General features: G+C 40.4%; 1 long non-coding RNA gene across 1 annotated transcript in view; it reads left to right on the plus strand.

Moving 5' to 3' along the window:
• LOC132250628 (uncharacterized) overlaps positions 1 to 25,528 on the plus strand; it is a 37,439-nt gene extending 11,911 nt beyond the window's left edge. Inside the window, exons 3-4 of the long non-coding RNA XR_009462222.1 lie at positions 12,565 to 12,607; positions 23,274 to 25,528. This is a non-coding gene — a long non-coding RNA (uncharacterized LOC132250628). The remainder of the gene's footprint in view (positions 1 to 12,564; positions 12,608 to 23,273) is intronic.
• Positions 25,529 to 25,888: the final 360 nt, after the last annotated feature.

The raw sequence follows: 25,888 nt of genomic DNA on the forward strand, positions 1-25,888 counted from the left end.
CCAGTTTTTGAACACTGAAATCCATTTATGGGTAACTTCTGTCCCTAGCCTAAGTGGCACACATGTAGTGGTGGTCCTACATTGTGATAAGTTTGGCCTAGAAAAAGGTTTTAGGCATTGCCATCCTGATTAGGAGTCCTTTACAGGCATTTGATCATCAAGTTAAAGACATTGGTTGTGCTTTAGCACGTAACAGGGAAGACCACGAGAAGGTTGTCATCTTCTTCCTCAGCATCTCAGTCAGTTAAATGCTTATTTGGCATCTTCTTCCCCATCACCTCAGTCAAATGCGTCCTTTTGAAAACCACTAATGAAGGAAGTTGTACAACTTCACTGGTCAGTCTAGTCCACTGTTTTACCATTCTACCATTCAGAAAGTTTTTCCTGAGATCATCATTAAAGTAATTAAAGTCTTTTCCCTTTGTATTCAAACCCAAATTCTCTACAAATTTACTTACGTTATTCATTATGAGAAGTCCTACTGACTTCACATGACTTTAGAGAAATCAATAGAAATAGTCACAATACATAACATTAAATGGGCGTAAATGGAAACTAATTACTAGAGTTCAATTGCAAAGGAAGAAGAGAGAGGTGAATTTAATACTTTGAAAAGCAGAAGTGGAGGAAATTCAGAGGACTGGCGTAAGAGGTATTTGAGAAAGAGAGAGAGATGAGAAGCTCTGTGGCTTCTGGATTTAATGTATTCCCTGATGTGTTGTTTTCATTCATATCTTCCCCAGGAACTATGGAAAGTTAGTAGGTGGGTTGGATAAGCAGAAAGACAAGCTTTATAAATGTTAACTAAAGTAGAAGGAAATAAATGTTTTTGTCCTGGAGCAAATCCAAATTTCATTTAAATTGTTTCTATGAATGGACTTTCAGACAAAAAATATCACCCTAATTTGGTTTTCCTTTGGTTCATGGACAGTGATGATTCAAGTAAACCCATGCAGATCACACCCAAAGGATATTAAAAATTAGAACAATGCATGGAATCTGTTTTACAGTCTACCCCGAGTAGCTCCTGTTTCTGAATAGGCCATCTCTTACTGTGTCGTGAACACAAATGAAGTATTATGCAGTGTTTTACTGTAATTTTAATGGAAGATATGTAACTAAAGTTCTTATGTTCCCCTTTAAAATATATCTATATGATAGAGGTTTATTGACAGAACTGTACTTATAGTTCATTGAAAGTATATTTTTGGCTACAATGCATGTAGCAAAACTCTTGCTTAAATACAACTTGCGGCCGCTGAAATTATCATTAAGAATTTCCAGTCGGTGTTTAAAAACAATGTGATTTCTATTTATCTCTACCATTTGCTGATTTGTAAGCATGCAGAAAATTCCATCATCTAGCCATCATTGCTTATAATTTTTTAATTGCATAGTAGCTAGTAACTCAGGGACTCAAATGACTGCAGAATTAAAGAAAATTAATCCAGGAACTATCCGGAGAGTGTTTGTGTAATTCCAGTTGTTAGGAAAGCAGCTTGCTTTGTCAGTTCAGAACAATTCATTAATTTAGATGCTGGCTTCTAGGCACTATTTAGACCGCAGGTTGGATTTAGAAGATAAATGGTGAAAAAGGAGGTTTTCTGCCTACCCAAGGTGATTTTTTTTTTTCCTTCAGCTGTAAGCAGACTTTGTTTGCAAATTGTGTGAGCTAACCTTTTATTACATGGAAAGGTCACAAAGTGACTAATGATAGAATGATAAGAACGATGATATCTCAGTTAAAAAATTTAATTAAAGTAGGGAATTTTTAGAGCCCTATGGTATTTTACTGCCACTTACAGACACATAAAAATATAATTGCCACTAATACATCATTTTAATATTACTTTTAACTTGTACTTTCATGGATTCCTGTTTCATTTATATACCTTATGCGTGGAAGAAGACAATTCTATTATTATTTGTTCTGTATACAACATACACGTTGCGTGATACAATCAACTTGTTTGAGATGAGATTCTGAAGTAAAAATTAACTTTGAATTAAAATTTTTCTACGGTATTAACTATTCTGCCCCTTGCCAGCCCATTTGTTTTAACAAATGGGTACCCTCAATCTTAAACCTTGAGACACATATCACATTTTCAGTCACCTTTATAACCTGTAGGGTGGTAGTTTCCACTAAGATTTTTCATCCCAGACAATAACTAATGACTCCATACTGCAAACATTAGCTCACATTCATGCATCTGTTGACTTCAGTAAGAGAACGTATGGGGATACAAATAGATGGGAGCATGTTAAAGCATGAGGTCCTACTAATTTATAATACATTACATACATCTTTGAGCACGATTCATGCAGGTGTAGTGATGGGATTGAAATAAAACTACCAGATCCAAACACCCCTAAATGTTGGGAAATTTTGGAGCTGGATCTACAGTTAAGTAATCCTCTGTTCAAAGAATGTTTTAGATCTGGATCTCAATTTTTATTAAATTTGATAGCAAGTCAGTGGGATAAGTAAATAATGACAAAGATATCATTAAAAATGAAACATTTATGCATTTTTAAAATGTTTGGTTAACTGTTTTTGTTCTCAAAATTATTTGTATTTTTATCATATTTCTACACTGATTAGCTGAGCTAGATTGGATATATTATTTCCAATTTAACCTGATGAAGGACTTTATGTATATACAGCCCACTTCATTTTGTTCATAAACTGTCTGTTCTAACAACATTTCTAACCCATTCTTCTAGATTGCTGCACTGTCTGTTTTTTGGGGGATAAGCATCTAACTTTCTGAACTACCAGAGAGAACTGTGTTCATTCATCCTTTTTTGTGCACTGGAGGTGTGTCTACATGAGACATTTACTATGGAGCTTCCTTATTAGCTTTTCAGTAAATGCCTCTATCTATACCTGTGCCCCTATTAGGGCACACAAAATTAATAAACTCTGGAGCAAGCTAATACTTGTAAATACAAGTACTAGCTTTCTCTGGAGCTTTTTTGTTTGTTTGTTTGTTTGTTTGTTTGTTTGTTTGTTTGTTTGTATGCAGCAGCACATGTGTAGATACTGCCTGGGTGCCTGGGACACAAAGGTGCTTCAGTGTGGGGGCTGCCTACCAGCTACCTCCATGCAGAAGCACCCTTGTGCCCTGGCACATCCCTCCACAGTACAGTGAGCTTGGTCAGAGCAGTTCCTGGCTGCTTTCAGCCATTGCTGCTCCAACTGGGCTCAGCATACTGTGCATGAATAAACACCACAGCGATATACTCTGGAGTTGTTTCTGGGTACATGTTTAAACAGTGTACCTGGGAGCCAAAAACAATTGCCGCAATAAATTTATTTGTGTGCATTAAGTGCACTTACAGATGTGTCCTGGGTATAATTGAAGCATACTACTGTTTTGAATGAGTCTTCCAGGAATTTGGCAGACTTTTAAATAGATACTTCCTCTTAGATTAGTGCTTTTAGGTTGCCAAACATTTTGGACACTCAACCTTAAGAAAAATGTTTTTTTTCATGAGTAGGTGGTTTTTAATCTTGAAAAACACTTAAATGGCCTCAGTTTGAACACTTAAAATATTGAGCACCAAAACTTTCCAGTCACTTTTGAAATTTTGACTGTAATTTCTGATGGTGAAGGGTACAGACTGAGTGCCAAGGGGTTTCTGTGCCAAGCACCAATATAAATAATTCTGTAATTAGGAGTACAAAGTAACAAATTTAACTTGAATCTATTCTCTGATTCCATTTTTTTTTTTTTTTGATTCTCCAGGGAAAGAGAAAGATGTGCCATTGAAAGATAAAGTTTAGATTAGGCACCAGATTAATGAAATAAGAAAACTTTAATACATAGAAAGCTCTATGGTTATCAAATAGAACTAACAATTATGGGGAATAATATAATTAAGTTACTCAGCTGGAAAAAAATCATAGATACATACCATTGCCTTTTGCATGTATTGGACTCAGAATGATTCCCTGGCAAATATAAAAAATATGTTAATACACAGAAATGACCACACAGAGGAACTATCTTTCATGCAGTGCTATCTAAGCTGTTTATAGCCTCAGAAAAAGAACATAATGAGTTTGGTGAGTTAAGTGACATCTATATTTTAAATATTGCCAGTCCTCATAATTTGTTTTCCATTTTCCTTGCTTCTGTGTTACCCAGGAAAAACTAGAATTGAATACCAATTAGAGGTTCAATAAATATGTGATGCTTGCTTTGTACTTTTTAAAGCCAACTTTTAAGGTTTTTTTTCTATAACTGATAACTCTTTACAGTATCTTACATTGCACTTTGTGAATAATGTTATTGAATTAATATTTTTCTGAAGTATGCTCATGACTCCAGAAGACTTCTACGGTGATATGTGAGGCATCTCCCTATTAATATTGTTCTCAGTGGTACATGTATATCATTACTATAGACATTGAAGCCCATCTCCAAAAACTCATAAGTTGCTTAACTCTCATGGATTTCAGTGGCAGTTTTAGACCTAAATACCTTTAAGAATCTTGGCCTGAATGGTAGTGTAAGCTGTCCCTTTTCCCTCAGTCAAATTTGAAACAAACCATCCTGTGTGTAGTCAGCATAAGCTCAGTAAGTTAGGACTATGAGACAAATGAAAATGTAGCAGACAGTGGGCACATCTACATTAAATGTTTACTGCAGAGCCAACTAATTAACTCAACAGTAAATATCTCAGTGTCTACATGTGTGCCCCTACTAGGGCACAAGAAATTAATAAACTCAGCAGCAGGATAGTACTTGTAAATACAAATACTATCCTGCTCTGGAATTTTTTCATGGACAGCAGCACATGTGTAGATGCTGCCCCAGTTGGCTGGGGCACAACACTGGCCTACAATGGAGCATCTTTATTCCTCAGCCAGCCCCTCCATAGCACATTGAGCCTGGTCAGAGCTGACAGTGATGCTGTTGGTAGGGCTGGTGCCCCCCCCCGACAGGGCTGCCACTGTCGGTAGCTTCTGTGGGTGCCCCCCCCCCCCCTAGATTCAGGAGGTACCAGTCACTCATAGATCTAGTCCTGGGAGAACGTTCGAACAGTGCACCCAGGAGCAACAAATTCAGAAGCAATAAACTCTGGAGTTTATTCATGTGCACTAATTACACACAGAGACACATCCAGTTTACTACAGACACTATTTTAATAACAGAGGAAAAAAAAGGAAGAAGAAAATGACAAAAGTGACAACTGTCTCAACTTTCAGGGCTGAGTTCTGGGTGTTCACCAAATATGGAAAACTAGCCTCAATCATTTCTCCCTAAACTTTTTGGTGCCATGCAAAGTTGTTCTCTTTCAGCTGAGAAGCTGGTTTAATATAATGCAATATTTCCTGGCACCTCATAAATATGCTTCCAGTTTAAAAGTAGGACTACTTCTGGTTCAAGGGCATGGTGTAGCCTGTAGGAACACGGCTATTCTGTCTTTGTTTTGAACTGGAAGTAGTCTAGCTACATACCTATGGTGCTGTGGCTGGGTTCATTTACTCCACTTCTTAGCAAACTAAACCACCCAGTTCTGGAGGTTTGTGGAACATCCAGGATTATGTTCTTGATTTTTTTTTCTGCCCCGAGGTGCTCTCTTTAATGAAGTTTCTCTATTAATGTAACTACATTAGAAGAAAGGGAGAGACAGAGAAACAGAAAAAGAGAGAAAATACCAGATAATGCAGGGAAGACCGACAAGTTTAATACCTTCTTTGGTTCAGGCCATGTATGGCCTTACATTTCTACCAGGATAATCACAGCTCTCCCAGTATAAACTATGAGCATACAGGCATTCACACAGTTTCACCTAGAACAAAAATGGCAATTTTGACAGAAAAAAATAACCCCTAACTCAGTAGAAATTTCTCCCTGGAGAATTTTCCCATCAATTGACTCTTCCTGGGGAAACAATCCCAACACTTTCCCAAGACTAGGCCACCCCATTCTGGAGAGGGCATGGGAAACATTTGCTGTTCATCTCCTTCCAGTGCTAGGAAGTGTCAAATGGAAAGGAAAGACTCCCATGCCTTCTTCAGACTGAAGTAACCCCAGTCTGGAGAAGGCTTGGAGGGAAGCTTCTCCTGCCTCTCGTATAGACTAGGAGGAGAGGAGCAACAGCTGCTGCTCCCCACCTGTTCCCCAGACTGGGGTCACTGGTCTGGGGGAGGGGGAAGGATGTTTGCTTGGCTGCTCTTCTTCTCATTTCCCAGTAGGGTATGTGAAGTAAGCAGTATTTGATTTGGATTAAGCCTGATTCTGGGGACAGTGATTTGATTCACTGATTCAGATCACTGTCCTGATTTGATTCAGCCGAATATGAAGATTCAGTTCTGATTCAGAGAATCAGTGATTTGGCCATAGACACAGCTTTATATGTTTTTTCTATGTACCTTGAGGTACCAGACACAGCTCGTGAATGCTGACATGGTGGGGAGGATGGAGCATCCCATGGGAGTGTGGAGGAGTCCCCCGCATGATTGGCAGTGGACCCAGAAGTGGTCTGGAAGTACTTATGATCCATTTCTGGTCCCTGCACCCCCCCTCCAGCTTGGCAATTGGCTTCAGGGAGACCCTGGGTGCCCCCCCCCCCCCGATCCAGGAGGCACCAGTCACTGAGCTGGGGGTAAGGGGGTTCTCCCACACACTCCACGACGGACCCAGAAGTGGACCAGAAGTACCTCCAGGTCAGCCGCGCTCCTGTGGGATGCTCCATCTGTCCCACCATCTCAGTGTTCATGACTCATGCCTGGTACCTTGAGATATGTAAAAAACCCATATAAAACTGCATCTATGGTCGAATCATCGAATCTGTCCAAATTGAATCAGAGGCTTCCAATTCAGTTTGGAAAGATTAATGAGTCTCCTGATTCAATTCATATTTAGAGATTTGGCCACCAAATTGGGCCAAATCTCCTCTGAATTGAATCAGTGACTGAAGCTGCGCACAGCCCTAGTCCCCAGCCACTAGGAGTCAAGTGGAGAAGCAACCTCTCTTTACTTCCTGCCTGGTCCTCAGAGTCTCCACTAGAAGTAAAAATCTCCACTGTTAAAAATATTTTTTGTTACAAAAGGGTTTATTTGTTACCAAGTATCTAACACAATTAATTTAATAAAGAGATGGTAGTACAACTCAGAATAGAGGAAGAACAAGATAATGAGCATTTAGATAGGATAGATTAGAGATCAAGGTAGCAAGCCATGATTAAATCTATCCAAGGGTCTGGGACAGACATTGCATAAACCAGTTTGAGCCAAATCAGGTAAGTCTGATACTACATTCAATCAGGATTATCTCAAACTGCTTTCAAACTGGTTTATGTGTACTGAACATCTGTTCTGTTACAGGTTTAAAACAGTTTCTGATCATTTGAACTACTTTATGTATAATGTCTGTCCCTAGCCTTGGGGATGTACCAAAATAATCTCTGAATCAATGCTTTTTATCTTCACCCCAAGTAAAGTGAGGAAAGTTTTTGTAGGTTGTATAGTATAGTAATACTATGTACTTTTTCAAAGAGAAAGGGAAGGGACACAGAACCCAGATAACTATAGACCCGTTAGCCTAAATTTCATTTCCAACACAGTTTTATTCCTGGCTGGATTATATTCAGTTTTTCATTAACATCTTGGATAATGAAAGAGAGAATATGCTTATAAAATTTGCAGATAATACCAAAGTGGAAAGGCTATAAGCACATTGGAGAACAGGATCAGAATTCAAAATCATCTTTACAAATTGGATAATGTTTTTGCAATCAACAAGGGAAATTCAATAAAGACAAGTGCAGTGTGCTGCACTAGAAAAGGAGAAATCAAATCTTCATATACTAAATGGGGAACAGCTGGTGAAGCAGAAGTATGGTAGAAAAGGATCTATGGATTATTGTTGACCCAGGTATATTTATGATCTACTGTGCTATGCTGCTGCAGAAAAGGCAAATCTCATCCTGCTATGTATTAACAGGAGTGTTATGTATAAGGCATGGTAAGTAATTCTGCTCTGTGCATATGGAGTATTGTGTCCTTAGGCTGCAAGCCGAAGAAATGTTTAGAGTATCTGGAGAGACTCCAAAAGAAAGCAGAAAGAAAACAAAAATGATAAGAAAAGAGAAAAAAAAAGCTCTGAGACAAATTGAAAGATTTGATTTCTCTCTTCTAAGAAAAAGAAAACACTAAAGAGGTCAGGACACTTGTATATAAAATTGCTTTAAAGAAGAGCAATAAATTATTATCTAAGTCCACTTGGAGGAAGGAAAAAAAGAAATCATCTTAATTTGCAGCAAAGAAGTTCCAAAATGAATATTACAGAAAACTGTATCACCATTCACGTGTGCACCAGTGTTAGGGTGCAGTAAATTAATTAGCTCGGACAGTGGAGTAATTAACTGGATCAAATGCTCATGTGGATGGTGACCACCAGGTGCAAATTGCACCTGGTCAGCTCAGGAAGGCAGGGGCCAAACCCTCAGCCCCTGACAGCCCCTCCATCACCTGACACTGCCACCCAGAGCTGGGGGGTGACCCCCAAGGCCCCCTGTTAGCCAAGAGCTGCTCTGCCCTGGCTCTAATTGCTGCAGTCTTGGGCGTATATATGTAAATGATGTGCCTGGGAGCAGTTAACAGTGACTCAAACTGCTCTGCAGTTTATTGTGTTGCCTTAATAGCATTTGTAGATGCAACCACAATACCTTCCTTAGGCCTCTGTTGTAGAATTTCTTCATTAGAAATATTTGAGGAAAGGTTAGACCAGGGGTCAGCAATGTTTTTGGGCAGAGTGCTGAAAACACCCACAGTAAGCTTGTAAGAAGTTGGCATACCAGAGGTGGACAGCAGGAGAGCTGCATGGGGCCTGATCCTTGTTGTGGCAGCGCGGCCCTGACCCCTTTCTTGCCATCTGTTCCGAGGCATGTGTATATCCACTGCCAGCGGAGCCCTGGTGCAGCTCCTTGTAGCCTCCTGGCTGCCTGCCACAGCTGGTCCAGGCTCTGGGCAGGCTCCTGCTGCTTGCCACAGATTCTTGGCTGCTCACATCAGGTGGCAGGGAGGCTGCAAGCAGCTTCACTGGGGGCCACAGAGCCCGGGCCCAGATCATTGCCAGTACGGGGTGCACACACACCTCAAGGTAGACAGCAAGAAAGGGCCTGCGACTCCACTGCCCCAACAAGGATTGGGCTTCTTGTGGCTCTCCCACCATCTGCCCTGAGGTGTGCAAGCCAAGCAAGATGCCTTCACATGCCATGCTCTAGCATGCATGCCAGGGTTTGCCTACCCCTGGGTTAGATAAACATTTGGAAGTAATGGTTTAGTTATACTTAAACCTGCCTCTCTGCAAGAGGATTGGAATAGTCCAGATATGACTCTGCCACTACTGTATTTGTGTGACAACCTCTCCCTGATGCTCACTTTTATACTACCATTGGTATGTAAAGTCAGATTACAGGGGATTGTGTCCCTTATCTTTATATCTTCTATTGATATACATGAGCAAGTAAGAATGAAAAACTCTTTTGTGCTTGCTTTGTCTGTGATAACAAGTTTCAACTGCTTTTAACAGTTTGAATATGAGAGGCCAGGTAAAGAAGACTTGGGTACACTGGACCTGCCTTCTAAAATTGTAAAGTTCATAAGGGGACTAATGCTGTAAGAGAAAGTTGGGTAAATGTTGCTGAGGGGTCTGTATTCACTTTGACTTATGTGAAAATCTAAGGTGAAGGCAACCTCTGCTTAGGAATCACAAGGGGAGGAAGAATGACAGCAGTGGAGGAACAGCACTTCCCAGTTGTGGTGAGGCAAGGGAAACCTTAGGCCAGCAGCTACACTGGCTCTACTGACCACACTGTTCACCCTGTATGGGAGTAAGTGAGAACTCTGCTCATACTGACTGTGCTAAACTCTTAATAATGGGTTGAGGTGGGCTACTTACTATTAAGTATTTCCTAAATCTGTTTAATGTCAGATTTCCCCTCTTCCCCATCAATAAATCCTCTTATAGTTTAATACTGCTTGACAGTGGGGAAGTTTATTCCCTTTGGAATACCCAGGCAGAAAATATTTCCCCAGGTTAAGTAATCAATTTATGTAAAAATCCTAAGTCAAACTTTGCTATTGCCATCTGATGCCTCACAGAAAAGTCATACACATTAGGCCTATGCAATGCGGCTAGTATTCATTGGCTTCGGATTTGGCCCATTCAGGGGACAGTGATTCAATTTGGTGATTTGAATCATTATCCTGAATTGATTCTGCCGAATCTGATTTGTAGATTCAGCCACCACCAAATCAGCTGACTCTCCAAATTAAACAGGCCCCATCCCCCGCCTGCTCTCCCAGCCCCATCAATGGCTGCCCTGCCCTGCCCAGCACCCCCCCTCAAAAAGCCCCACACTCACCAGCTGCTGCCAGGTGGGGGGGGCCATCCCTGCTGCCCCCCACTGTCCCGTGCTGTGTGCGGGGCTCTGCTATGAGCCCCCATAGGCAGCGGATGGTGCAGCAGCCAATGAGTGTGGGTTTGTTGTGTTTTGTTTTTTTAAGTGCTGGGACGCTGGAGCCAGGCGGGGCAGCCATTGACAGGGCTGGAAGAGTGGGCGAGGGTTGGGGGCTACTCAGGGTGGCTGGGAGAACAGGCAGCGGATGGGGCCTGGTGGGGGTCCCCTCATGGTTCCCTCCCCACTCCTCCAGCCCCCCCCTTTCCTACCCCCTACTTACCGGCATGGAGTCCAGGTCCAGCTCCCTGCGGTGGCGAGCAGAGACTGCCCAAATCACCGAATCTCCAAATCTCCTCCAAATCTCCTCCAAATCTTTTTTCTGAATTGATTTGGAGGCTTCAGATCTATTCAGACCTTTTTATTGGTCTCCTGATTCAATTTGGATTTGGAAATTTGACTGCTAAATTGGGCCAAATCTCCTCCGAATCAAATCAGCAACCAAAATTTCATACAGCCCTAATATGTATGCCTGTTCTTCCTCCACTGTAGGGGAAGCTTTCACTTACATCAGAGGAAGAGCCATTTCTATATGGACAGTTACCATAGAGAAGCTGACACATCTATTCCTGTCCCCTAAAATCTGTTCCTTTTTCCAGACCCTCCATCAAAACAGAAATGTTACACAGAAACATGTAAGATCTAATTTTTGCACAAATGAAGAATGAAATCACACGCTGAACCTTTGAAATAATGCCAGAATTGTTTTGTGGCCCTCCCAGTTCCAATTCTGCACCTTGAATTGGGCAAAATTCCCATTGAAATGAATGGGAGCTTTGCCTTTGTGTATAATCAAGAAAGATTGCACAATTTGGCTCTTCAATCATAACCATGTGTTTAGTCCTGCAGGGAGGCATTTGCATATAATAAAGCTTTTAAATGAAATCTGCAGAACATTAATGTTGCCCCTATGTTAACTGTATACTTAGTAGAAAGGATAGGCAATTTCTGCTGAGGTCTTTATATTAAACTCTGCTGCCACAATTTAAATACAAAAATAATTAGTATAAAGAGGTATTAATGGTTACAGATTATCAAATGATTATGTTGCCACTAATATGTATTGCTAATGCACGCATTTTTTTGTGAAAAATGAATTGAATTCGATTAACTCAAAGAATTGCAAAATAATTTTGTAACATGGTAGTTTTATTTTTTTATTCTTGGTTTTTTTTCCCCCTTCAGTCCTGACATAAAAAGAAAATGACATCAACCACACATGTTATTGTCATATTTTAGTTCATCAATAAGGAAATTAAAAAAGCATAGAATGCTAATTAAAACTGTAGGAAGCAATAAGTGGGAGGAAAGCAACTATCTCTAATGATGCTAACCTTAAATTTTGTGTTAATGTTTTCATTTAAAAACCTGTTTTCTGGTGTCTATTCAGCTGTATACATTTATGCTGGGATAAAAATGAATCTATCAGGTATCAGCCTAAAAAAATATTTTTAGCAACTTTGACTTCTTTCTTAAATTGAGCCATAACAAAAAAATAAGGAGCCTAAGATCAGTATCAAGTTAGAAACTATGTAGCTGCTGAGAATCCTAGAAAGCAACTCTTTTAGCTGAGAACAAACAATCTAAACCCATGTAAACTGAAATACAGAATGAACTATTGTACCTATTTAAAAAGCAAGTTATTTATACCTTCATGGGAGCAGTGGTCTGGTAGAGGGAAAAACATGTTGTGGGTTGAACTTCATTGTAGCTGGATTTGGATAGCTTCAGAATAGTATAGTGGTAGCTAGTTAGGATGAACTGTGTAATGTGCCCTGGAAGTCTTTTTATGATACTCATGTGGGTTGGCTGTGTTTCTTTAATTGCTGCCTTTGGGTGGCTAGGGAACTTGACTGTTGGTGTCACAGGCAGGGTGCAGGCATTTCCCCAAAATGAGTTTTTTTGCCCTTCAATTCAGCTAGTTATGGGCCAGGGATTCTTTTGGGTTTGTTTGTTTTTTTCCTTGGCTTAATTTTTCCTAAGATGCTTGAACTTTAGTCTGGTGTTTTCAAGGAGTAAGAGGAAGGGAACAGTTTCCATACTTTCGTCTTTTGAACACTTTTTCATTGTGTTCTTTCTTTCAGTGGGACCCTGAGAAGGAGCAGAGCAGAAGGTATCTGAAGAATAGTAAGTCTTCCATATGCATCTTGTCTCTAGCAGTCTCTCCCTCATCCTTCTCTATGTAGAACAAGTCTTCTGCTTTTCTTTTCTATTTTTTTAATAAAAGCTAGAAAATGAATATTCATTGATAAATATTTCTGTTTATGTTAAACCTAGTTAAAAAAATAACCAAAATGAAATGTAATCATTAACATATTTTTGGAAACTAAAATTTTGGAGAAAGCTGCTTTCTTTCTTTTGTTCTTTCTTTCGTTCTTTCTTTCATTTTTTCTCTACCACCCCTTTTCCCCCCTGCCCCTGGAAAAAATAGATCACTTTTCACTGGGGATTTTATTTATATATATATTGTTTAAACAAGAAATGTGTGTGTGTATATTTATATATTTATATATATTAAAAATAACCCAAATCAAATGTATTCATTGACATTTTAATATTAATAATATTTATAATATATATATTATATCATTGACATGTTTAATATTAACCATATATATATATATATACACACACACACACACACACACACACATATATATATATATATATATATATATACACACACAAATATTAAACATGTCATATAAATATTTCCCCCCCACCAAAAAAATAGCTGCTTTCAACTTATTTCCTAATAGAGTTCTGCGGAAGAAAGCGCTTATATCAGTGCTAGTTCCACATATACCTCTAAGAATATATTTTTTCAACTCCAAAAAAGTCTTTGCAATGATATCAAGTTTTAAAAAAGGCATTGCTAAACTGTGGTGCAAATAGTATTGAATAAAAGTAAAATGCTATTCGGAAAACTCTTGCATTTAACTACAGAGATCCAGATGTGATCTGCTTTGTTGTATAATGTCTTTTTTGTTTAAATAGAAAATGCAGTAAAAGCATAATTATGTAGTCTAGCATCAATTACACTTTTTAACCAAAAATGAAACTTTAATAGGAGCCAAGATGACAGTTTATAAAATGGCTTTTATACCTCTTTTTCCTACTGCTGCATATTCGCACAATAAGTTTTTCTTAGCCATCAATATATGGAATCTTTTCAGACTTTGAAATGCTGGAACAATGGTAGATGATTAGTGAAATTTTCAGGACAAATTCACCCAATTTGCATTATGTCCACCAGTGTTTTTACTTGCATATTTTTTAGTTTGCCATTAAGGCCCATTTTCAATGACAGACAAAAATACTAAATCACTGAGTTGTTTAGTTAACAAAAACCATATAAGCATAAAGCCCCATATCTAGTATACCTTATCACAACAGACCATATTAGTCTTCATGAATTCATTCCAGGTTTATATATATATAATTTATTATTGTGACAGAAATAATTGGTTTTGTATTTTTGAAATTGTATAAAAAAGGAAATAGAAAACTAAACACTGTTCAAGTGATAAGAAAGACATATAGGTAAGGTGTTTCATAATTAAGCCTGATGGCTGTTCTTGAAAATTATTCAGATGCTCCTATTACATTATTATCGCAAACTACATACAGCATATGCTGCAAATGGTTTGGAACAACCATGTAGATTAGGGACAGAGAGTGAGCTTTGGGTCCCAATTCAGCAAAGCATCTAAGTTTAATTTTAATATACAGCAACTTTCTACATATTAGAATTTTTTATTTAACAATCTGGTAAGTTGCTTTTCTTTTCTTTTTCCCCGTGAGAAGTTGGTTTCAATGTGAGTCAGATTCTGCTTGAAGACAGGTCCCAATTTCCACTGAGTTCAATGGAAGCAGAATCTGATTACATATTAGTAAATCAAAAATTGCAGTAACTTTTTTGAGACGGTAAATATGATGAATAACATCTTGGTTGCCTTAGTCAACAGCTTATATTCTTAAAAAGGCAAGGCTCTGGTCCATCTGTTAGAAAAAAAACATCATTTTTATCTGAAGAGCTCAGCAGTAACTGTGTAAAAATGTGAAGAAAAACACTGTATTCAAAACTAATAAGAAAATGAAGGTAGGAGGAGGACATATTTTGCACAGATGTTATGTGTCACAAAAGTATCATCTCATTGATGCTATGATATGATAGATTGCTAATATTGGACTTCTATGCACAGTCTGTGTAGTGAGCTGGCTGGCAAAGGCTTGCACCAGACAGCACACACCAGGCTGGAGGTGTCTGCAGGCTTGCCGGAACTACAGCCAGCCACAGGCCGTGAGGTTAATTACAGGCCTGCTCAGAGGACTGAGCCAGCTGTAAAAGATAAGGGTCTGGCCAAAGGAAGTAAAAAGGCTCCCAGGGAACAGAGTCAGGAAGGCTAAGATAGAAGAGCTGGGAGCTAGAAGAACTGGAATTCAGTAAGATAACAAGGTAGTAAAAGGAAAGGAGTTGGTTGGCTAGTGGATGCAGTATCAGGACAGAGACTCTTTGAACACCTCCAGACAAATGCAGTCATATGATATGTGGCACTGCAATACATGTTTGCAGCACCACGTACCGCACAGTCTGGGGTTCTCCGCACTGCAAAGGTGTGCTGCCCGAGTGTGCGCTTCGCCAGGATTTTTTTTCCATGGGTTTTTTTGACCCCTGAATATCCAGGGGTCAAAAAAATGCAGAAAAAAATGGTGCAATGCGCACTTAGCCAGTGTGCGCTGCTGAAAAGCGGAGCCATGCTGTGGCTGCTGGCCAGGCTCCACAAGGTAAAAATGCCATGGCTGCAGCCCCGGGAGGCCCCCAGAGCCTCAGGTAAGGCTTCTGGGGCCAGCACAGTGTTGGACACAACCTCTACCCCACCTGGAGCATCTTGCCATGTGCGAAAGCATAGGCATTCCCCAGGGATAAGTAGTGGCAGCGCAAGGTGTGCCACCATTACTTGCCCCAGGGAACCAAACATCCACACACATCTGGATGCACCCTTTGGGTCTGGGAAGAGACCCAGGGTTGTAAAGTTGGAGGCAGCAGTACCACAATAAGGAACTCACCCCAAGGAAAAGAAGGAGAACTGCAGTGAGAGAAGAAAGCAGCAGACAGCCAAAGGCACCTTCTTGTAGTATGTGAATTAATCCTTCAAGGACTGTGAGTGACCCCTGTGTGGACTATGTTAAAGTTGGAGTAGTGAGAGTAGTTTATACTGGTTCCTGAAGGGTAAGTGGGCCTAGGAAATAAAGGATTTTGTTTAGTTAAGGTGTTGGCCTGTAGGGTCAGGCCAACTCTCAGGATCTAAATATTGTGCTGCTACACAGAAGGGTGTGACACAATTGCACATATACAAACACACAAATCAATTAGGTGCATACACACACACACACACACACACACACATACACATCCAAACCAGTCTAGGCACATGCATACCTATCACCAATTCAAGTACATATACTATGAACCCCAAAAGTTAGACACAGATCACAAATTCATATATCATGCACACAATGCCATATATATATATATATATATATATATATATACATACACATACACATTGTCACCAGTTCACACATATACAACCCACCTACACATACACACAGGTAAGTTCCTAACTTGGATGGTACAGTGTGTATGTGTGTGCTTGGGGTACCTGGGATACTTTGGGAAAAGGTTCAGGTGAGAGAAAGAGAGTTAAAGTTACCAGAACCAGGATTAGAACTGGTGGACTACAGAGAAGCTGGCTGAGGAACTGGGGTTTGGGTTTATGTAAGATAGACTGGGGCTGGAAACTGAAGCAGATGACTGAGATATTGGGGGTGGGGGGCAGATAAGTGGTGGCAAGGAGGAGACATCCAGGAAAGAAACTGAGGCAAAAACCTTGTTGCTTAGGGGAAAGGAAAAGGCAGTGGTGGTAAAACAGTGGCAAAGAAACAGGGGGTTTGGAGGCAGAGAGGAGCTCAGGACAGGTGTTGGAGGTGGCAGCGAGCCAGAAGCAGGAGAGGGAGAAATAAGACAGAAGTTAGAGGGGTGAGGAGCAGAGATTGGAGCAGGGCCAAACCATAGTAAAGCAAAACCCAACGTAGGGGTCCAAATAGCAGTTTTATTACACAGACAACACAATACACAGCCCCATGAAGTTATTGGTTCACACGCACACACACACACAAGCACTCATAATGGCAGCAGGAGAAGGAGACTCAGTGAAGGGCTGGATTCCAGGTTGGGAAGAGAAGCAGAGTCCAAGTCCTTGGTTGAAGAGGGGGTGGGGGGTGATAGCCACCTATCCAGGCTCGAAAGGGGTCCTTGTCCAGTAGGTGTTGTCCAGAGGGGGGTTGCCGGCAGGGCCTCTGGGTGGATAGGTGGTGTGGCATGGTGCTGGTCCAGATGGAGAGGGTGTCCCACTGGGTGTCTTCACTGCCCCTTTTTATAGGGGCAGAACTTGTGTGACCCTAGTGACAGGAGGCATGCCCAGGCAAGGGTCAGCCCCTGTTGTACTGAGCATGCGTGCTTCATGCAGGGATGTGCAGTTTCGGGTGTCTGTAATGGTGAGGTACAATGGTAGAGTTGCTGGTTCTGCAGGGTCTTTTGTCTTTCAAATGCTGGTCCTGTCTGTGTTCCTGGGTGCGATCCATGGTTCCTGGATGAATCAATGCGAGGTGATGGCCCAGTTGTTACAGGCCATTCAGTAGAGGCCTGCTACCATTGTATTTTAATCATTCCCAATCACCCTCATTCATCCAGGAACCAATTTACATGGGAAGGGTGTGACTCATACAGTTGCAACATGGGATGCCCAGGCAGAGGACACAAGATGTAGACTTGACATACAAAATGGAAACTTGACATGACTTTGGTTCACTTACAAACACAGGCCTAAACCATACAATATCTATATGAAACAATAAAAATCAATATGAAAATGATAATAATACAATATACAACAGTAAAAATCAATACAAACCTAATAATTATACAATATAAAACAGTGGATATCCAAAACCAAAAACTTGCTACCAAAATAAAAATATTAAAGCTTATCCTAAGTCTGAGCTTGCTTATGCTTGTCTATAGGGAATAGAGAGGGAGAGAAAGAAAAGCCAGAAAAAACTGGGGAAGGAAGGGAATGCATATCTATCATATATATATATATATATATATATATATATATATATATAAAAAGAAAAACTGGGGGTTTTGCTACATATTGGACTGTTTGAGCTAATTACCCCAAAATATGCTACATTTCCTTATCTTGTTTTGCCTGTGGATTTGTTATACTATTTGTGGTATTCATGTTTTCTGCAGGTAGTGGTGACCATCTTGTAGCTATAATTTGAATAAATCTGGAACAAATTTCAGCATGAATGTTAATCAATTTTAGCATGAATAATTATTTATTAAAAATATGTTGAAAGTTTATTGTTAATCTGTTCTCCTTTAAAAAACCCCCCACAAAATTACTATACAATCAGGTATATGACAGGATGCAGTATGATACAAATCATTGGCCTCCAACACAAATGCAAATAAAAGTCTATGGACACATAATAGGTGGAAAATTCAACACAACAAAAACAGAAAAGGTTCATGTGAATCATGCAGTAGTCTTGGTTCAGCAATGTTTTGAAGTTAATGAACTACTGAGTTCACTGGATATTGGATCAGATACAGGAGTTACATTTGTAATTATATGTCATGGTCCAGTGGATGGGACACTGGATTGCTATTTAGAATACTTGGTGCAAATTTCCTCACCTTTCTGATTTCCTATTGTCCTTTTTTTTCCAATTTGGAATATAAGCTTTTTTTTAAAAAGTCTCTTAACATGCATAGTGTATACTAATAGGATGCTGATCTCTTTAATAATAATTCAGTGACTTTTTTATGTATGGTCTCGTGGCTCCAATAAACATTCCAAATATTTTTAACAGAAACATTTAATTTAATAATGAAAACACATCAACTTAGCCTATTATATAATGCCTGTGAAAGAGTTTGCACGTTTAAAAACAAAAATTTAAAATTTAAAGGTTTTTTTGTTTGTTTTTGTTTTATGTTTTGATAATTTATATAATTCTACTTTCCAAAATAATCTTTAAAACTTAGTTGATGGCATTAAAAGGTGGAGCCAAAAATTTAAAACAGTTAAATAAAAACAGAATCTAATGCTATGATTAGGTGCCCAAACAGGCCTAATTTTCAGTTACTTAAGTCAATGGGACGTTGAGATCCCAATTATATCTGAAAATCAGTCTGACTTTGTTTAAGTACCCATCTGTGGATGTGGGTTGTCTTTTAGAAGCAAGCAGAGACATGTTGTATGTGTCGAGGGGAGAGGCTTCTGCATACTCTGCTTTGGTTTTCTAGAGAGCACTATTTTATTACAGAATTCTGATGACGAAGCCAGTTTATATGGTAGAATTTGACAAAAGTCCTTTTCTTTATCATTACACAATGGATTACTGTCACCTTTCTAACAAGGTCAGAAGGGCGGTATTGCACTGGCCATGTCTACATGAGTGAGGAACTGTGCAGTTGTTACTGCACAGTCATTTAGTACTTGCATAAGCAAGTACTAAACGACTGCTCAGTAACTAGTGTCACTGCGCAGTACTGTCACCACATTTTTTTCCCGATGCTACTGTGCACTAGCAACAAGCTACTGTGTAGTAGCTCATTACTACTGCACAGTATCATCGCTGCAACGTTAGTGCCTGGCAATGCTACTGCATCGTAGAAACAAGCTATGGCACTGTAGCTCAATGCTCAATGCAGCCTTAACAATACTTACTGGTTTGTGTACATAAGATGTTTTACTTGAGAGTACAGCTAATTACTGCACAATAAGCATCTCCATCTACAGGTGCAGGTGCTTGTTACTTAGTAATTGGTTCTAATCATGAATACATTTACTACCTGTAAATACAAGTAGAAAATTTACTCTCAGTTACTTACTGTACAGTAGCACACATGTAGACAGTCAACCAGGAACAAATGTAGTCCTGGTCAGCTGGGCAGGAGAAGGTGGGAGATTGCTCCCTTCCTCCAGGAGCTGCCTGCTACTAGGGTGGGCTCTTATCTCCCAGTGCTTGGTTTGCCATCGCGATTGGGGTATGGGGGCTAGGAGAGTCTTATCTCCTAGTGCTGGCTCTGTGGTTGTGGGGATGGCGCTGGCAGGTTCTTATTTCTCAGCCCCAGCTCTGCAGCTATGGGGCCTAGCAGGAGGGAGCTCCCAGCCCCCAGTTTGCGATCACAGGGTCTGGGCTGGGACAACTGGCAGCCTGGGCCCTGCAGCCACAGAGCTGGTGCTGGGAGAAAAGAATCTCCCAGCACAGGCCCTGTGACTATGGAGCTGGCACTGAGAGATAAGATGCTTCCAGCCTGGGCCCTGCAATTATAGAAAAGGGTCTGGGAGCTCCCTGGTGCTGGGGCAGGAAGACATTGTCCCGGGGCAGGAAGACATTGTCCCTGCCCAGGCTCTGGTGGTGGAGCCTGCCCAAGCAGCAGACAGCTCCCAGGGGTAGGGAGCAATATCCCAGGCCCTGCCAGGAGACAGCTGGTTCCTGATCCTGTGCTCCCTGCTAGCTGGGAAAGCACCCAGGGGGAGCCTAGAGCTCCCTCTGGCTGCTGCAGGAGCCTTTTACAGGGCTGCAGGGAGCAGGAGCTGGCTGCTGCTAGGAGAAGCAGTAGGGTAAACTGATCCTGCATTAGTTGCACGTGTAGATGCACCCACTGTTATGGGACGCATCTACACAAGATGCTACTGTGCACTCATTACTGCAAAATTATTTAGTACTAAATAAATGCACAGTAACCAGAGTTACTGTGCAGTAGCTCTAGCAAATACCTTTAAGTGAGGCTACTGTGCAGTAGCCTAATAATACTGCACAGTAGTGTATTAGTACTGTTAGTGCTGTGATGCGCTACTGCATAGTAGTATTTGGCTACTGTGCAGTCAGCACCTCATGTAGCATGTCCATTGCTATCCAAATGCATATAAAGAGTTAAGTGAAGGGCAGAAACACCTGTTACATAGGGAAATACCATACATTATTTATTTGTTAAGATAATATGTTATGGCTATCAGTGTTTATATTCTGCAATGGGGATCTCACATGCTTCACATCTATGTATGCAGGGTTTTCAGTTAATTTTTAACTACACTGTCAGTTGTTTTAAGTACCCAGTTATTACCTTGATAGAAACAATATCACAATGTTGTTTTTTTTTTTAATTTTACCAAAGATTAAAATTTTATAAAATCAGAGAAGGAAAACTGAAGTTACAAATATAAAATGAAAAGGAAGACAGATAGATCTAAGACAGTTTATAGTTTTTGAAGCCAGCACCCACAGACAAAATAAATGTTTCTGACAACAGAAAGGAAAAACACACGTAAACAAAAATTACAATAAAAACATTTTAATATGAAAGTAATTGTTTTTCCCTCCAAAAACTCAGCAAACATTAATGAATCCTAAGACATAAATGCTTTTTCTTTTGTGTTCAAACTTTTTTCCTACATAGTGATTTAATTAGTTTTCTTGCATATATTCTTACAGTTCAAGAATTAATAATATTCTAGAAATCAATTAGATAACAACAGAAATAACTTTTATTTAATGGAACTATTATCTGAGCAATATTATTTATCAAAATGAATGTTGTTTTGAGGGTACTATGACACTGAAAATTCTGGTTGTTTGAATAAAGAAATTAAAACAAACAAACAAAGAAAAACAAACACAAAACCCAACAACAACCAAAAAAAGAAAAAGGAAAATATCCTATTTTCTACTAGCAAGTATTTTTGTAGAATTATCCATTAAAAATTCAAACCAAACTTTTCCAGTTTGGTTTCCAATCAAAGTAGCCAGCTTATTATAACAGATAAATATTCACAACCTTTAGTGGCTTCAGTAACATGCTTGGTATCTATCAAAACAACCTCCAGTTGTGCTCATAGGGCATGTCCAGATGAGCATGCATGTGCGGTATGCAGCTCTGAAGACCCATCTGAGCATTGCAAACTGCATGTGCTACACATGCAGGCATTTGCTGCACTGCTAATTTGCAAGGGAGGGGGGGAAGGTTATGACACCAGGAGATCCCCGTGTCACAAAACACACACACCTGAAAGAAGTGGGGTGGTGCATGTGGCGACAGCGTGCACTTCCCAAAACCAGAGCCTGGCTAGGTGGAGCCACACTCCAGCTGCTGGCTAGGCTCTGTGTGCCGGATTGCCACTGCTGGAGCCCTGGGAGTTTCCCCAGGATCCCAGGTAAGGCTGTTGGGACTAGCCTAGGTGCTGTCCCCAGTCACCACTACCCAATCTGGGGCAACTTGCCATGTGCCAGAGCACACATGCATATGCATCCTCTGAGGACAAATAGCAGCAGCACAACTATGTGGCACTGCTATCTGTCCCCTGGGAAACACAGGAGCATACTTGATTAAAAGTGCCCATAGTATCTGACCAAATATTCTGTCACTTACAAAAGCTCATGCCTCTCTGAGCCCAAGGTGCCACTTCCTGCCTGGCTTCTGACTAACATGGCTATTTTTCTCTACTAATATGCTTAGATGTGGATTACTTTCTTAATGTCTGAATATTTCAGCATGCCATTTACACAGGGATCCTTGAAGGATTGTGTATCATTTGCCTCCCCCTCCTTCCCCACTCAGTGAAAGAAAGAGAATTTCTTGGAGGAAAAGTAAAAGCTTATTGCACTATTCTCATTAATAAAGCAAGAGCAGGCATAAACATGTAGGAGTTTTGTTCCATCTTACTACTAACTTAAGAACAATTTGCAGGTGATAAAATATTTATGATATATATATAAAACATGATTGTACTATGTGTTTTAAATGGTGTATGAAGCCAATATTAATACACTTTTCATAGTAATATATCATAGTATGCATGTTTTATTTTACTCTCTTAATTCTTTTAGAATTGTAAAATACAATTATATATTCCATCCTCTATGCCATGCATTTTTATATGTAACTAAGTTTCCTGAATACATCATATTTAAAATAGGGTCCATATCTGGGTCTTTGAAGTGCCCAACAGCACATATGTTTGGTTCACTTGTGCTTCTCCAAAGGGATCATTATAGGTAGATAATTTTAAATAATATGACGCTACTCCTGAAATCAATATTGTTTGAATGGACTGCTTTACAACACTATTAGTTGCAAGGCTGCAGCTTTTCAAGGTAAGTGTATGAATGCAATGGACATCATATTCATGACAGGGATCACCTCCAAGGTTTCTCTCTTTTTTTTTTCTTTTTTTTTTTCCTGCAGCATCAAGGCAATGTCAATTGGGGAAAAATTGCAACTATCTAAATTGGAATCTAGCATATTCCTTCAGGGTCTGTTCTGAAGCTGCTTTGTGAATAAAACTTGTATTGAAATCAATAGGGATCCAACATGTGAAGTAACTGCAAAATCAAGATTTTAGAAGAAAAACTGAACAGTAGTAAATGCTGCCCTCTGTTTGGCTCTCAGTAATGAAAGCTTGCTCTCTCAGACCATCAGTAAAGACAACGTTCTTGTATGAAATTACATTTTCATACTAGTTGTAATTATTCCAATTACTCCTCTGTACTAAAAAAAAAAAATCTGATAGCATTTCAAATATTGCAATGTTTGTGCATCTTTTCACTTCAGACCTAGAATCATACATAACTGTTGGGTGATTATTAATCAAATGATATACAAAATTCAGCCAGGATTAAAAGTATTCTTCTTTTTTTTTTTTTTACAAAGATTTCAGGAAAAAAATACCTCAGCAGAGGAGTAAAAACATGATGTCCACGTCATCTCCTAACCATTGTCAGAGTGCATGACTCCCTACCACCTGTGTCTCCGTTAGATCTGAGCTTGGCTGTGGACCACAAACTATTGCTCAATAGGTGTTAATGAATGTAATTATATCACAAATAACCAATTAAAGTATAATGAAACATGGCTCAGTCAGTCAATCCTGTGTTAACAATGCAATATGCACAAGGATTAACTTAGCCCTTATAACTAAAATAAAAAGAGGACAAGCCCAATGCCATTTTCGAGTCACAAAATCTAAACTGCATTGTGCTATATGCCCAAACTTGTGTTAATGCAGCTATGAAACTGCTATTCTGTCTCTATTACATTGGTGCCTAGAAAACACAACTCCAATAGGTAGGGTGACCATACATCCTTGTTTGGTCTGGACCCTCCCAGATTCTGCATGCTGGAGTCTGGTAGAGAGGCTGCTGGGCAGGCACCATTGATGTGTGGAAGCAACATGTGGTGTAGTACATGTGCAGGGTGGCCATGGCCCTGTCCATGGTGAGCAAGTGGGACAGCTCTTCTTAGAAGGGCACAGCGTGCCTCCTACTCCTGGATTGTTTATTGGCATCAGGCATACACTTGTACTGGATCTTCATTCATTGCATCTTGGACCAGCACTACACTCAGTCCCTGTCATGGACTTGCACTTGCATATGTTAGGCAATGCACTTGACCATATTCCTGTTGCAGTGCTCTTTGCAGAGCTGGTCTTGGGCCTCCCGCTCACCCCAGATGGTGACTAGTTCTTTCATCTCCCTGTGGCTCCAGTTGTGTGACCAGGGTTGGGTACTGGAGGAGCACAGGACAGGTTCTTCCATGGTCCACAAAAGTGACTGTTGGGTCCCGGTGTCTGCAGTGGGTGAGGGTCTGGCTGCAGGAGGGAGGAAGGATGGAAGTAGCGGTAGATGCACACAGGTGTGGGACCTGGCCCATGACTAACCCTATCCCTCCAGCTGGTGTGGGCCATGCTCAAGAGTAACTGGGGCTCCACTAGCCAGGCCACCACATAACCTCAAGCTTTCCAGGGGCTTTCAGCAAACACCCCCATGATGCTGGCAATGCCCCATTCCCCAGTGTAGAAATTTCCAATGTCCTCTACCTGCAACGCTTAAGAGAGCTTGTTATGCCTTACCTGCTCCTTAAGTTTCTAAGGGCATCTGTCTGCTTGGTGCTCACTGCTCCACACACTGTCCCCATCCCTATTACTCCAGGACCATGTAGTTGTGGGCCAAAAAATCCTTCAAGCATGTCAAGTGCACATGCCTGGGTACCTGTTAACAATGGCCAAGACTTGGACATCACAAGGTCTTGTCCATGCAGGCTTAATGCTGATGTTTTGCCTCTTGCCAACCTGACCAACAAGAGGTAAGCCACCTGCACTGGCTCCTGCCAATGGGGAGGTGTTTATGTTGGGGTCCAGGTGGCAGTGTGCCTGTCTATGGTCTCTGAGATGTGGTGTGAACATACCAGAGTTAGGGTCTGTGGATCTGGGGCTTAACACAGGGGTTATCTTGGACTGTGCTGGGGTCTGCATGTATGTTGTAGGGTGCTTCATGATGGGGTGTTGAGGCTGCTAGCTCATGGCCCAGGGACTCAAGTGCCCAGGTCCTGGGGCTCATGCAAGGGACACCTGCTGCCTGCCTGTGGCTGGCTGGTGGCTGGAGGTGAGAATGGGGAAAGGGGCTTTGCTTGCTCAGTGTTGAGAGCCTGGATTTAGGACCTGCTTGGTGTTTTTGTGTAGCAGCTAAGTGCAGGCCAAGTGCTAGTGTATCTCCTTTCAAGAGATGGGTAGGAGGGCCAAAAAGCAGTTTGGGATGCCAGAGGTTGGTAATCTAACTCAAATCATTAGGTCAGCAATGGAACAGATCAAAGCTGCCTCCCTAATACTTAAAATGTTTCATTTATTCCCAATGATTCTTAGGTCATTCCTTTCAATATAATTGTAAATAATTTTAAAGGACCATGTTACCAATTTAACTGACTTTTGAAGAATAAGGGCTCAATATGAAATACTCCTGTTCACTGTGATTTTTGTAGTTTTGATGCATTATGCAGCATAAAAGTGGAGCTGTTTGATTGATATCTGTGTTATTCAATATGCATATTTATATGCTAGACTGGCTCTAAGAGGAATAAAGTTTCTGTTGTTTTAACTGAATAACTGCTGTTCAATACATGTCATTTTTTTCATTTTAAAATAAAATTAAAGTACTTGTACTAATGAAACCAATTGATTATCAGATCTGTGATTCATCTTATGCTGAGCTGTCATTGCTTATTTTATTATTATTTTTGGTTTGCTGTCTGACTGGAAACAAAATTATATTATTCTTGCCAAAACAAAGACAAAACAAAAAAATGTTGGTGGTCAACCTCAAATTTGCTTTGTTTCACTTGGGAGAAATGGAATGTTTCATTTTACCCAAAATTGAGCATTTTGTATTGGCGTTATTTACACCCAAAGGTCAAACTATGTCCTTAATGTGCGGGCCTAGAGCGGTCCGAGGCTTTCGGGGGCGCGCGGCGGGCTGTGGCCAGCAGCTCTGGCA

The sequence above is a fragment of the Alligator mississippiensis genome, chromosome 5 (genome assembly GCF_030867095.1).
Source record: "Alligator mississippiensis isolate rAllMis1 chromosome 5, rAllMis1, whole genome shotgun sequence".
Lineage (NCBI taxonomy): Eukaryota > Metazoa > Chordata > Crocodylia > Alligatoridae > Alligator > Alligator mississippiensis.